The 12,767-nt window shown below is 36.6% G+C and overlaps 2 protein-coding genes and 1 long non-coding RNA gene across 9 annotated transcripts in view; 1 reads left to right on the top strand and 2 right to left on the bottom strand.

The window, feature by feature from the left end:
• Nucleotides 1-12,767, bottom strand: part of pycr3 (pyrroline-5-carboxylate reductase 3) — a 540,655-nt gene that overhangs the window by 382,926 nt on the left and 144,962 nt on the right. The window lies entirely within an intron of this gene.
• Nucleotides 1-12,767, bottom strand: part of si:ch211-221n20.8 — a 142,362-nt gene that overhangs the window by 40,119 nt on the left and 89,476 nt on the right. The gene's annotated exons all lie outside the window — the stretch shown is intronic.
• On the top strand, nucleotides 6,654-10,637 carry LOC103909365 (uncharacterized). Its single transcript, XR_015519134.1, has 4 exons — nucleotides 6,654-6,955; nucleotides 8,929-9,200; nucleotides 10,324-10,412; nucleotides 10,505-10,637. It is a non-coding gene; the product is annotated as an uncharacterized LOC103909365 (long non-coding RNA).

Here is a 12,767-nt window from a genome sequence, read left to right as displayed (position 1 = left end):
ATCTATCTATCTATCTATCTATCTATCTATCTATCTATGTCTATCCAGCTTTTCATCCATCTATCTGTTTATCTATTCATCCATGAATCTATCAATCTATTATTTTATCTATTTTTATGTCCACATATATATCACAAAAATAATAATAAATATACAATTTATTATATAAACATACAGCCATGAGTAAAATGTCATAATGCAATAATTATCTTTCTAAATTTAGATAATATTTATTGACAGTTGTCTAAAGAGCTCACTATCAACTTACAACAGCAGATTTGATTATAATAATCCCATAATCATTAGTACTGCTAACTTATTGCACTTAAAATACCTGCTGTATGATTAACATGTTAATGGCAGGAGAGAACAAGCACATTTATCAGGCTTATACTATTACAAATCAATTAATAAATCAATAAAGAATACCCAGTTATACTGACACACCAGTCACAGATCCCAGATCGAGGACTAGTCAAGCAGATTATATGGATAAACCGGTGATGTGAAGTGCCATCAGCTTTCTTCAGGTCTCTAATTTCAGCTTTCAGTGGATTTTTCACATATTTCTGAAAGTCATTTCTCTTATATTTTGATTAGGAACCTGTCCAGATGATCCAGATCTGGATTGTTGTGCTGTACATTTGTTTGGTGCTGGTTTGATTTGATGGGTAGCTTATTTTCTCTCAATCTTTAAGTTATAAATATGACACTGTTGCTTCAATTTGTTGAAAATCATGAACAAAACACACAGTTTCACATTCAGTACGTCACGAAGACTGTGGAAAACACTGCAGAGGCTGTACGTTTGGTCTGTAATCAGCAAATTAAGAGGTACTGCTAAGAGTAAACGATTGTCTGTATATTTATTGAACACTATGCTGCATTGTAAGAAAACACTCCAGGATTGCATTTAATTTCTGTAAAGATTTCCTTTTTCATCTCTGCATCATCGACGTGTACTCATCATCATATACTCGCATACTATGATGTCAGCTTGTAACTCACTGTCATGCATTTAATGGTTTCCCCCATTAAAGTGTGTGTTAACCGTGTGTTGTGTGCTCTGGACATGCGTAATTCTCCTAATACTTTTTAAAATATATTGTATTTATTCAGCCTCATCACATAGTGTCAAGCTTAGTGCAGCGTCACACATCTTAAAGTAGAGCTGGGCGATTTGGCAAAAAAAATAAAATCTAGGTTTTTTATAAAGTTTGACCGATTCACGATTTCGATTTTTTTTTTTTTTTGTTACTCGTCTTCTCAAAACATTACAACAACATGACTGAAGTAACATTCTCTATAAAAGTAACTTGAAAAACCATCTGGTTAAGGAACAATGTAGTTTTAATGGCACACAAAAATCGGTCAAGGTGTAAATAAATGTAAAACAAATTCACGAGTTAAATAGCATTGCTGAAGATTTGAATAAGAAATATTTGTGTAAATATTCCCGTTGCAGGAATACAGAGGTACTGTTTGCAAGTTTTGCTGAGCCAAGGAAAGATTGGCTGTCAGCTCGGCTTTGACTTTGTCTTCTGATTGAATGTCAGGTTGTAATGATGCTGCCTTTTTCTTAAAAAGATACAGTGGAAGTAAAGGACTGAACATGGAAACTGTAAAGCCTTATTTAACCCAATGTGTGAAGTTGTGGACGTATAGCAGGAGCAAATACAAGCACCAGATGTGTGTCTACTATAAAATAATATATTTAGTTATTTTTCTTTTTCCCCTATTAAATACCGATCATTTGATGCGCTTTGCTCCACTCTCTGTATCATGCTGCCTGATCTGTCTGGTTTTCAGCTAGATCCGCTAAATGACGTCATGGGGGCGAGTACTTTCACTTTCACTGCTACAGTCCCTCACCTCTGCTCGTGTTCAAACCAAAAGATCGGCGCGGTTTTTCACATGGCAGGCTTTTACGTCCTTCATACATGTTGAGATTGAGTTTATCGACTTGATGAGGGAATATGTCTTGACAATCCACACAGACGTGACTCAGACTAATGCAACAAGTAAAATCCTACATGACTTTACGCTTTAACAGGCAGTCAAGCAGGTCGCACACCAGGGGCCTCATGTATCAACGAAGCGTACGCACAAAAACTTTGCGTGCGCCAGGTTTCACGCTCAGAATCGCTCACGTTTAGAATTAATAACGATGAACTGAACGTGGGAATGTGCGCAGCTCCACCCCAGCTTCATGCCTGGCGTACACACATTTTTTGTGTGTGTCTGTTTTATTTCCATTGGCGACTTCTAGAGGCAGTTGTGTTAAATTGCTCTCTACAAAGTGTCTTTGAGCCGTGCAATGGCAGCTGTATGAGACGGGTTCATCTAGCAGGTATATAAGGTTTCCATACCATACAGTTGACCAGCCAAACATTAAAGCACAATTTGCAGCAGTCGCCTGTTTTCCCAATGTAATCTGAGCGATCTACTGCACGCACATTGCTATAAAGACACTATCTGAAGATGAACTTGCATGCGTGAACAGGGCTCGAAATGAACTTTCTTACTTGGTAGCACCGGTGCTCCCAACTTCAAATATTGAGGAGCACCAAAAAAGATTTAGGAGCACCCACCAAAAATGAACCGCTGCAAATAGTTTTTTAAGGGATTTATTGTATTTTAAAACAACATCAATAGGACTAACAAAAACCAGAAACAACTATCGAACTAATGCTGTGATGACTTGATATTTGTGTGCTATAATTCCAAAATGAATGTCTAATAATTATAGAATATTAATGATAATGAAAATGACAATAATAGTAACAATGAACTGCCTTGAACGTGCATGAATATCTGCTATAAAAAGTCTGTTACTTTATGAAAAATAATTGTAGTTTGCATCAAACAAAAATGAAGCATTGCAGTAAGAAATATTGATTTTGTGCTGCTGTTTTTATATGAATGTCAATTTAATAAATAATATTTCTGCTACAGAACAAACAAAAGATTATAATCAATCATTCAATTCAATGCTGAAAGCTGCAAAGCAGTCATCAGTAAATAAATAAAAAATAATATACACCTCAAGAAAGAATAGACAAAAGAAACACTTCTATCACTCTTTAAAAGTTTTGGTTTCAGTTTGTGTCAATTTAAAGGTTCAGTCTGAGCTGATCTTCATGTTTCTGTGTTAGTGGAAAGCAGGCGAGTCAGCCGACCCAATATATGAGCAGGCAGAGCAGGATTCTTGCGGTGACCACCGGCGCAATACCGCTGTTTGTTATGATGAGCCGCAGATTCAGTGTAAACTTAGTAAAGGCGAGCTTCTTTGGCGATGATATGTACAGTATTAGATTTGACTTTTAGCGGACATTTGAGCTGAACACGCAGTGAATGCAACGCATGGAGATTCGGGCACCTTCTCTGAAAAGCAGGTACTCGATTGATCTCAGCTGGCAGATCAATATCCATCACGTGTCATGATCGCTTTCATCTGCGCCCTCAACTTTAGGTGGGGTTTGCAAACCTGTGTGCTTTAAGTTTTCATTCTTCAGCCGTTTGCATTTCCCGTGGTCATAAAAGTATGAAGGTAATTCAGTTGCGAAACTCGAGAGCTTGCAAATGTAAATGTGAGCACTTGTGATAATAATATTTGTATGTGTAGGTTGAAATGTACACTTACAGCTCTGATGTGAACAGCTGAAATCCTCGATTTGCACACACACACAACAATCCACACACTTGTGTTTTAAATTGGAAGTTGCAGATTAATAGTTGTGTATTTGTAAAATGTCATTCACAAATACAAAGTGACAGACACACGTGTGCACGGCAAATTTGACTGCATCTTCGCTCTACAACCACAGGTCGGCACTCACAACCTCTCAGATTCGTCAGTACAACTACAAATCTCCCGCGCTCTGACTTTTGCTACACATCTCCCGCGATCTCTGTAGCAGAACTCATCTGTGCACTCGCAGATGCAGAGGCGTGAGCAGCGCTGGGCAGGGAAGGGGCGGGGCTGGTGTAAAGCTGTTTGATTGGCTGATGCCTGACCAATGAACAATGCCAGCAGCCAACAGGACTGAGGTGCAAAATAATCATTTCCCACGATTATTTTATTATTTAGGGTTTATTTAAACTCTTTTCTGAAGAGATTCTTGTTAAAAATAATAAATTCTGTGGAAATGTACATACCAGTAAAAGAGCAGCAAAGCCAGTTTATTGGCTAGAGCCAGCCAATGAGATGGGGCGTTTCTGTTTGTCAGGACACAGGGCAGCTCACGTTGTTTGAGGCCTCGAGCAATCAGAGGGTAAGTTATGATTTTTAATAATTATCTATATGTTCAATACTGTTAGCTAAGCTAAGGACTGTGCTGGGTGCTTCTCTTGTTTGTTTGTTTTTTTTTATATAAGAAACAGTTATGAGTTATCTAGGAGCTGCTTTCAATCATGTTATATGGTTCTAAAGATACGATTCAACCCACATGAAATAAGAAGTTGTAATAGTATTTATAGTAAATAATAGTACGTTTTTGAACCATACTAAATATAGTAAACTGTATTATACAGTATATATTGCAGTATCTACAACTTTGTTAATGAATGCAACAGCACACTGTAGTATTAACTAGCATGAACTTTAATAAATTGAAGTATATTTACACACACACACACACACACACACATTAATAGCAATTAAAAATAACACTAGGCGTTTCAGTTTCTTACAGATCATACCGGTTTTTGTTATAATAACCTGCATCATATCTATCTATCCATCTATCTATTTACATGTTTGTGTACAGTGTGTCCTTTATATAACTTTTTTAATTATGAACGTTACTAACTATAGGTTATTTCTCAGTTTCCTGTAAGGATGGAGTGACAGGAGAGATCAGCATGTTTCAAGTCGATGAGGAACTCAGAGAAGCTGCATAGCTTGAATAGGATGTTATTTATGCTAAAGATGACATGATGATCCAGCTCATCTACAAACACTTCAAAATGATTCAGATCATTCAAGAGGAAGCCAACTTTATTTTCTCTTTTTTCTTGCCAAGATGACTACAGATTTGAACAAAACACACACTCACCCACACACACAACTTTTATTTTGATAATTGTTTAATGTAGTATTTTTACACTTTACTGTAAGGCAGGGGTGTCAAACTCAGTTCCTGAAGGGCCGTAACCCTGCACGTTTTTAGTTTAAACCCTGCTTCAACACACTTAAGTGAAAGTTTCAAACAAACCTGAAGGACTCAATTAGTTTGATCAGGTGTGTTTAATTAGGGTTAGAACTAAACTTTGCAAAGCTGCAGCCCTCCAGGAACTGAGTTTGACACCTGTTCTGTAAGGGAATGTAATTTGTCAAATAAAATTTACAGTCCAAATAAGTGCAGTGCAAATGTGTAGTTACTTGTATTGAAATATTTCAGGGTTTTTCCTTGTTCATAATGAGATGGAGGTGGTAAATCCAACTTCATCATTACCCATCAAATGTTATCTCCTCTTTAATACTTTGCTCAAGCCTTTACTAATGGTCAGAAAGCAAGCCATTGTGTAAAGCTGGTTGATGCTCGCTGTAATAGAGAGAGATGATGACTGTTCAGCTTATGTTGCTTAACCCTGCAGATGAGATGCTCAAAGTGGACCCTCAGCCGAGCGATGGACACTGTCTCCCTCACCTAGTTGCTCTTCCTTTGAACACACATATTATGTTGAAGGATGCAAGTTGTGGACCTAAATCAGATGTAATGCATGTAGATGTAAAAATTAGAAAGAAATGAAACTGCTTTAAAATGTATTAGGTTTTACATATAAATACGTGTTCTTAACAGATTTGTTTCAACTTGATATTTGCATAATAAATGGCATTAGAATGTTTAGTTTTAAACAGACAGCTATATTTCGATTTTTTCAAATTTAAGCTATATATATATATATATATATATATATATATATATATATATATATATATATATATATATATATATACACATACATACATACATACAAGTATACTTCAATTTATTAAAGTTCATGCTAGTTAATACTACAGTGTGCTGTTGCATTCATTAACAAAGTTGTAGATACTGCAATATATACTGTATAATACAGTTTACTATAGTTAGTATGGTTCAAAAACGTACTATTATTTACTATAAATACTATTACAACTTCTTATTTCATGTGGGTTAAATCGTATCTTTAGAACCATATAACATGATTGAAAGCAGCTCCTAGATAACTCATAACTGTTTTCTTATATAAGAAACAAACAAGAGAAGCACCCAGCACAGTCCTTAGCTTAGCTAACAGTATTGAACATATAGATAATTATTAAAAATCTTAACTTACCCTCTGATTGCTCGAGGCCTCAAACAACGTGAGCTGCCCTGTGTCCTGACAAACAGAAACGCCCCATCTCATTGGCTGGCTCTAGCCAATAAACTGGCTTTGCTGCTCTTTTACTGGTATGTACATTTCCACAGAATTTATTATTTTTAACAAGAATCTCTTCAGAAAAGAGTTTAAATAAACCCTAAATAATAAAATAATTGTGGGAAATGATTATTTTGCACCTCAGTCCTGTTGGCTGCTGGCATTGTTCATTGGTCAGGCTTCAGCCAATGAAACAGCTTTACACCAGCCCCGCCCCTCCCCCGCCCCGCGCTGCTCACGCCTCTGCATCTGCGAGTGCACAGATGAGTTCTGCTACAGAGATCGCGGGAGATGTGTAGCAAAAGTCAGAGCGCGGGAGATTTGTAGTTGTACTGACGAATCTGAGAGGTTGTGAGTGCCGACCTGTGGTTGTAGAGCGAAGATGCAGTCAAATTTGCCGTGCACACGTGTGTCTGTCACTTTGTATTTGTGAATGACATTTTACAAATACACAACTATTAATCTGCAACTTCGAATTTAAAACACAAGTGTGTGGATTGTTGTGTGTGTGTGCAAATCGAGGATTTCAGCTGTTCACATCAGAGCTGTAAGTGTACATTTCAACCTACACATACAAATATTATTATCACAAGTGCTCACATTTACATTTGCAAGCTCTCGAGTTTCGCAACTGAATTACCTTCATATAAAAGCTCCTTCCCTGTCATCTGACAGCGGAATACCTTGAGTGATTGACAGCTAATATGAACCAATATAGCGGCAGGGAAGAGCGATTCAGCATGTTTTTACAAAAAAATCAAAAACAGGTCGCACTACAACCAGTATCTGCAGTCGCACTAATGCGCCAAAATATATTATGAGGTCGCATAGATTAATTTTCGGCCGCATATGCGACCAAAATGGGGGTGAGTTCATTAGACGCTGGATTCGAACCGAGTTCATGCTCGAACGTGTCAAAACATGTTGATATGCGTGTTACGAGCTGCGCCACTAAACTGTTTAAGGTACAACACATTTTACCCCTATAAATCACACTCTTTCTTTTTTAATTCACTCAGTGCGATGTTCAGATTTAACTGTGTTAACCGCATCAGCTAAACTCTCCCACTCTATTTTTTTCTTTTGTTGTTAATTCCGGAGGACAAACTTGCAAATAACACCGTTTTTCTCCGGTCTACCTCCGAAAGCAGCACCTCCAGTTCACATTCTGTTCAGAGTTTCTCTTCTTGCTTTTGCCGTTGCTTTTTCGTTGGGTTTTGCCAAAGTAGAGTCATTAGCATATTCATACGGGGGAGGAGGCAGGGAGGGGTTTTGTGCTCGTGCATGTTGCGCTCAGTTTCACCTTCATTCGGATGTACAAAAGAATATGCGTGAGATTCGGCGTACGCAGTGTTTCATACATCTGAATTTTTTTCTGCGTGCGCACATTTACAGCTTTGTGCGTACGCAATGTTTTAGTATGATTTCCACGCAAGTCTTCATACATGAGGCCCCAGAAGCGCCGCAACACGGCGCGCACATGACAGTTTAAAGTATCACACACCAAACGTGCACATTCGCATCATATTTAACATGAAACTAATCAGATGACGCTCTGTGACGCGGCTGAAAAATGTACTGCGTTGTGAATCGTGGCTGGGCGGCGTTGGTGTGTGTATAGAACCTGTTTAAAATTCTTAAACCATGGCGCTGCGTGGTGCTGCGGAGCGCGTGGCCGAGAGGCGCTTCTGGTGTGCTTATTGCTTCATACAGAAAGTGAACCAAAGCACATTGGTGCCATTATAATGTATTAAATGTATATATTTTCTAAAGATCGCGATTTCATGTAGAATTAAATCGTCGTCAAAACGTAAATTCGATTTAATCGAAAAAATCTGAAAAATCGCCCAGCCCTATCGTAAAGCATACAAAACAAGGAAAATATTAGAGATAATATGAACACAGACATGAAATAAGGAAATAATCATTTAGAAACATCAATAAAAACATATTATGACTTATTATGCCACTTTATACAAGATGTAAAATAAGTCTCTGATGTCTCGAGAGCAGGGGTTTTCAAGCTTTTTAATCTCAGGGACCCTCAAATATGATGATTCCTTGCAGGGGACCCTTTTGCCTAAAGTTTAAAGGCACTTATGTATTTTAAGTATAAAGATGTAAACTAAACATCTGTGTAACGTAAAGACATTATTGTTCATATTTCACAGGCATGCCAAATGGTATTGTTTTGAAAACTGTTTATTTTATTAGTTGGCAACTCACTATAGCCAAAAATGATTCTCAAACTTTTTATATTTCATAACAACAACAACAACAACAAAGACGAATGTTCACATTAACTGAACAAGATAGCTTTTCTAACTAAGGCACTGGTGGATGAAAAGTTTTTTTCCCTGTCTTGTATTTATGGAAAATTGCTAAGTGAAGTTTTATTTTAAACTAATTTCGAGAAGAGCATGTGCTCATGATTGACCCAGCTGGTCCACATTAGCTAATCATGATCCTCCAATCAGAGGATCCCAAGTCACTATATATATCCTCATTTCCTTTCTACAGCTATCTTCGTCTGGAAGAAACCCCCCTCCTCCCACCTTTATCCAGAATGGGCGGCACGGTGGCTCAGTGACTAGCACTGTTGTCTCACAGCAAGAAAACCAATGGCGTTGTCTCCTCGCTGGAGAAGGGTATTCCTGCACAACTGGAGTGGCTGCCCTCTCAGGACCGCATTTTTAGGACCGCATCTTTAGGACCCTAGTTTTTTGTGACAGCGTCACCTGTCGGATTGGATCATGGATGCGCTAATGGACGACACGGATGACAAGGAAAGTGTAAGTACCGATTTTTCTATTAAGTTTTATTTTAAACTGTTAAAGTATGTGTTTATTTTGTAATGCTGCTGTTTTATACTGTGAGTTTATGCAGAAATGCCAGATTAGCCTGCATGATTTACCCCACTTTTAAGGGTCTGGGACAAAAATGTTACGTGACGATTTTTTTTTCCAGAAGAAGAATAAAATATTATAATAATAAATATGGATAATTTTACACAGCCAGAGTGAGAGGTGTTATAACTGTTAATACTTTTCTAGAGTTCGTTTTCTAGTTTGATTATACGACGTTCGTAACTCGTGACCATGGTTTAATGAAACATTGTTGATTTAATGGCTTGTTGACTTAACGGCTAATGTGCTTAGTGACTCATGCATTAAACTAAGATGGTAAAAGCACGTTTGATGTAAGAGTTTCAGATTTATCTATATTTTACTGAATTCGTGTTATTCGTTGTATTACATTAGCACATTAAAAATTGTGCTGACTGCCTGTTTGCCCCACAATACTGTATGTGGGGCAAATTTACAGCATTAGACTGATGATTTGTCATCGTTTTACAGTGATGAATGAGATTCTGAAAGTTAGGCTTATTCTGCAGGTCTTAACCATATAGAGTCTCATATCTTTAATATATATATACAGGTATGTTTTACCTGGCGAATAAGAAGTGATGGCCAATATGATTGGATTGCTTAGGCTCATTGTAGGAGGAAAAGAAAACAAACTACAGGAATATTTTCATTGAGGTTATCTCAAACTGTTGAGTAACACTTTATAACATCTGCATACTATAAATAAATAATTATTAAGCATTTAATAACTAGTTAATTTATTAATATTTTATTTGTTTAGCATTAACTCTACATTTAATAGACATTGATAAGCAGTTTATAAATACAGTTACAAATGCTAGCTGTGTTCTTGAGTTTATAGCATATCTATGATGAAGTGCAGCTTATCTGTGGTGTTCATTTTCCAGAGGAATGTCTGGCCAAATAAGTGTAAAATAATATAATATAAACTGCATGCTGGGTGCTACTCATTTATGAATCCATGTAAAATGATTTGCTGTTCTGTGGTGGTATTTTAGTTCATATTTAAATGATTTTTTTTTCATAGGCCATCGTACATCCTCTGGGTGTCTTGAGGAGCTGGTCTTTGGATGATGCTGAGCAGGTCTTTCTCTCTGGTAAAGATTATCATTACAGGTCAGAATATAGTTAATTTTGGCACAATGCTCAAAGAGCCTTTTTGTTACTGGTATATATGTTAACTCAACAGTGATTGTTCTCTATTTCAGTGAAGTAAAAGAATTTAACAGACAGATTTACAAACAACTGACGAAAGAAGGGAAACCATTCAATAGGTGGGTATTGCTCTTATATACTTAAAAATATGGAGTTGGGAGTAGTTTCCTGTTTGGTTCTCCCAACAGTGCATACGCTTAAGCCAGAAATATATATATATATATATATATATATATATATATATATATATATATATATATATATATATATATATATTATAGCTAACACTGTAAAGCAAATGTTTGTTATTATACCTCTTATATTAAATATTAATCTAGATTTAATTTCATAACAATTGATTAACCTTTTGAGTTCATATACATTGTTTTACATATTCAAGAATATATATATATATTCATTCATTTTCTTTTTCGGCTTAGTCCCTTTATTTATCAGGGGTTGCCACAGCAGAATGAACCGCCAACTTATCCAGCATATGTTTTACACAGCGGATGCCCTTCCAGCTGCAACCCAGTACTGGGAAACACCCATTTACACTCATACACTTGAACATGGGGAGAACATGCAAACTCCACACAGAAATGACCACTGGCCCAGCCGGGGCTTGAACCAGCAACCTTCTTGCTGTGAGGCGACGGTGCTAACCACTGTGCTGCCCTATGTGCTCTATGCGGGTGAGTGGGATTGACAAACCACTTGGAGGGAACACTCTTGCTGTCTTAATGCAATAGACATTTTGTTATAAATAATCATGTGTGTTTCATGTTTATTCATATAACTGCTATTTTATCTCTTAGCACTTCATTTTTGTCTTGATATTTAATATCTCTTGTTTAAATACACTATGAACAGCAGCTGCGCTAATTATTTTCCTTGTTCCCTATTTCCTCCTGGGGATATTCATCCAGAGGCCTCTAGAGGTCGTAACCTGTGAAGAGATGATGCCACCATAGAGGACTTCTAAATGTATCCATAATCCTGAAACAGACCGTATCATGAGCAGATGCTGTGGTGGTCATAGAGAAGTGGAGAGCATGAGACTGATTAATGAAAGACCCCAGTGACAGATGAGTGCCCACATTGACCCTGTGGTCCAGACTGAAAACCAGCTGGTGACCTACTCACACCTGCAGCTTCTCCACGATGGACGCCCAGTGTTTGCCTCCAGCGCCTAGACTGCAGCTCTGCACGTGAAGTGTGGCCAGTAGAGAAATGGTTGTGCCCAACTGAGCCTAGTTTCTCTCAAGGTTTATTCCTTCCCTTTCATCAATTTGTAAAGTTTTGTTCCTCCACTGTTGCCAATGGCTTGCTTGGTTTAAGACTTGTGGAACTGTGCATCGATGGATTTGCTTTTTTTAGTGTTTGGACTTTCAGCAGTGAATACTAAACCACACTGAACTGAATTTAATAAATGTTAAGCTGCTTTGACACAATCTACATTGTAAAAGTGCTTTAGAAATAAAGATAAAATTAATTGAAATTGAATTGAATATTCAACAAGTATCCATTTTTCTCAGAAAACATATTTATAAAGGTGCTGTTGACTTGAAATTTTCACCAGATGTTGATAACAATTTGTAAAGTAATTAGATTTGTTTTCTATTCATATATATTTTTTTCTTTGGTTTTTAGGTCAATAGCACCTTTTAGAAATAAGTTTTCTGAGAAAAATGGGAACTTGTTGAATACTTATTTACCCCAGTGTGTATGTATATATATATATATATATGTGTGTGTGTGTGTGTGTGTGTGTGTGTGTGTGTGTGTGTGTGTATGTATTTATATGTATGTATATGTGTATATATATATATATATATATATATATATATATATATATATATATATATATATATACTTGAACTTTCTTCTTCACTCTCATTCACAGGAGCTAAAGTCTACAGCCAGTTTGAATGCAGCAACTGAATAAACAGTGGGGTCATTTTTGTGGTTGAATTGCATTAATAAAAATAAAAGTGTGGATAATTATATAAATGTACATTCTTGAATCATCCTTGCCTCTCTTGTCTCTCTAAAACCTTTACAACCTGGTTTTAAATTAGTAACTGCAAATGCTGATCCCATTTGATTTCAATTTATTTTCCTTAATACTGAGCTAATTAGTTCAATGTAATGGGGTTCATCAATATACAGTATTTTTCAAGGAATTTAAGATTTTTAAGCCACTCAACTCTATTTATTCATTTATATTTTAGGTGTAAATTTATTTGTTTCATTTTAAAATTGTTACTTAAAGCAGGCGTTTTACACTTTAACCTCTGTAATAAAAGTGCCTGA

Source organism: Danio rerio, chromosome 20 (genome assembly GCF_052040795.2).
Source record: "Danio rerio strain M-AB ecotype USA chromosome 20, GRCz13ab, whole genome shotgun sequence".
Classification (NCBI taxonomy): domain Eukaryota; kingdom Metazoa; phylum Chordata; class Actinopteri; order Cypriniformes; family Danionidae; genus Danio; species Danio rerio.
Note: the sequence above shows the minus strand (reverse complement) of the source record. Positions and strands in the feature narration are given on the sequence as shown.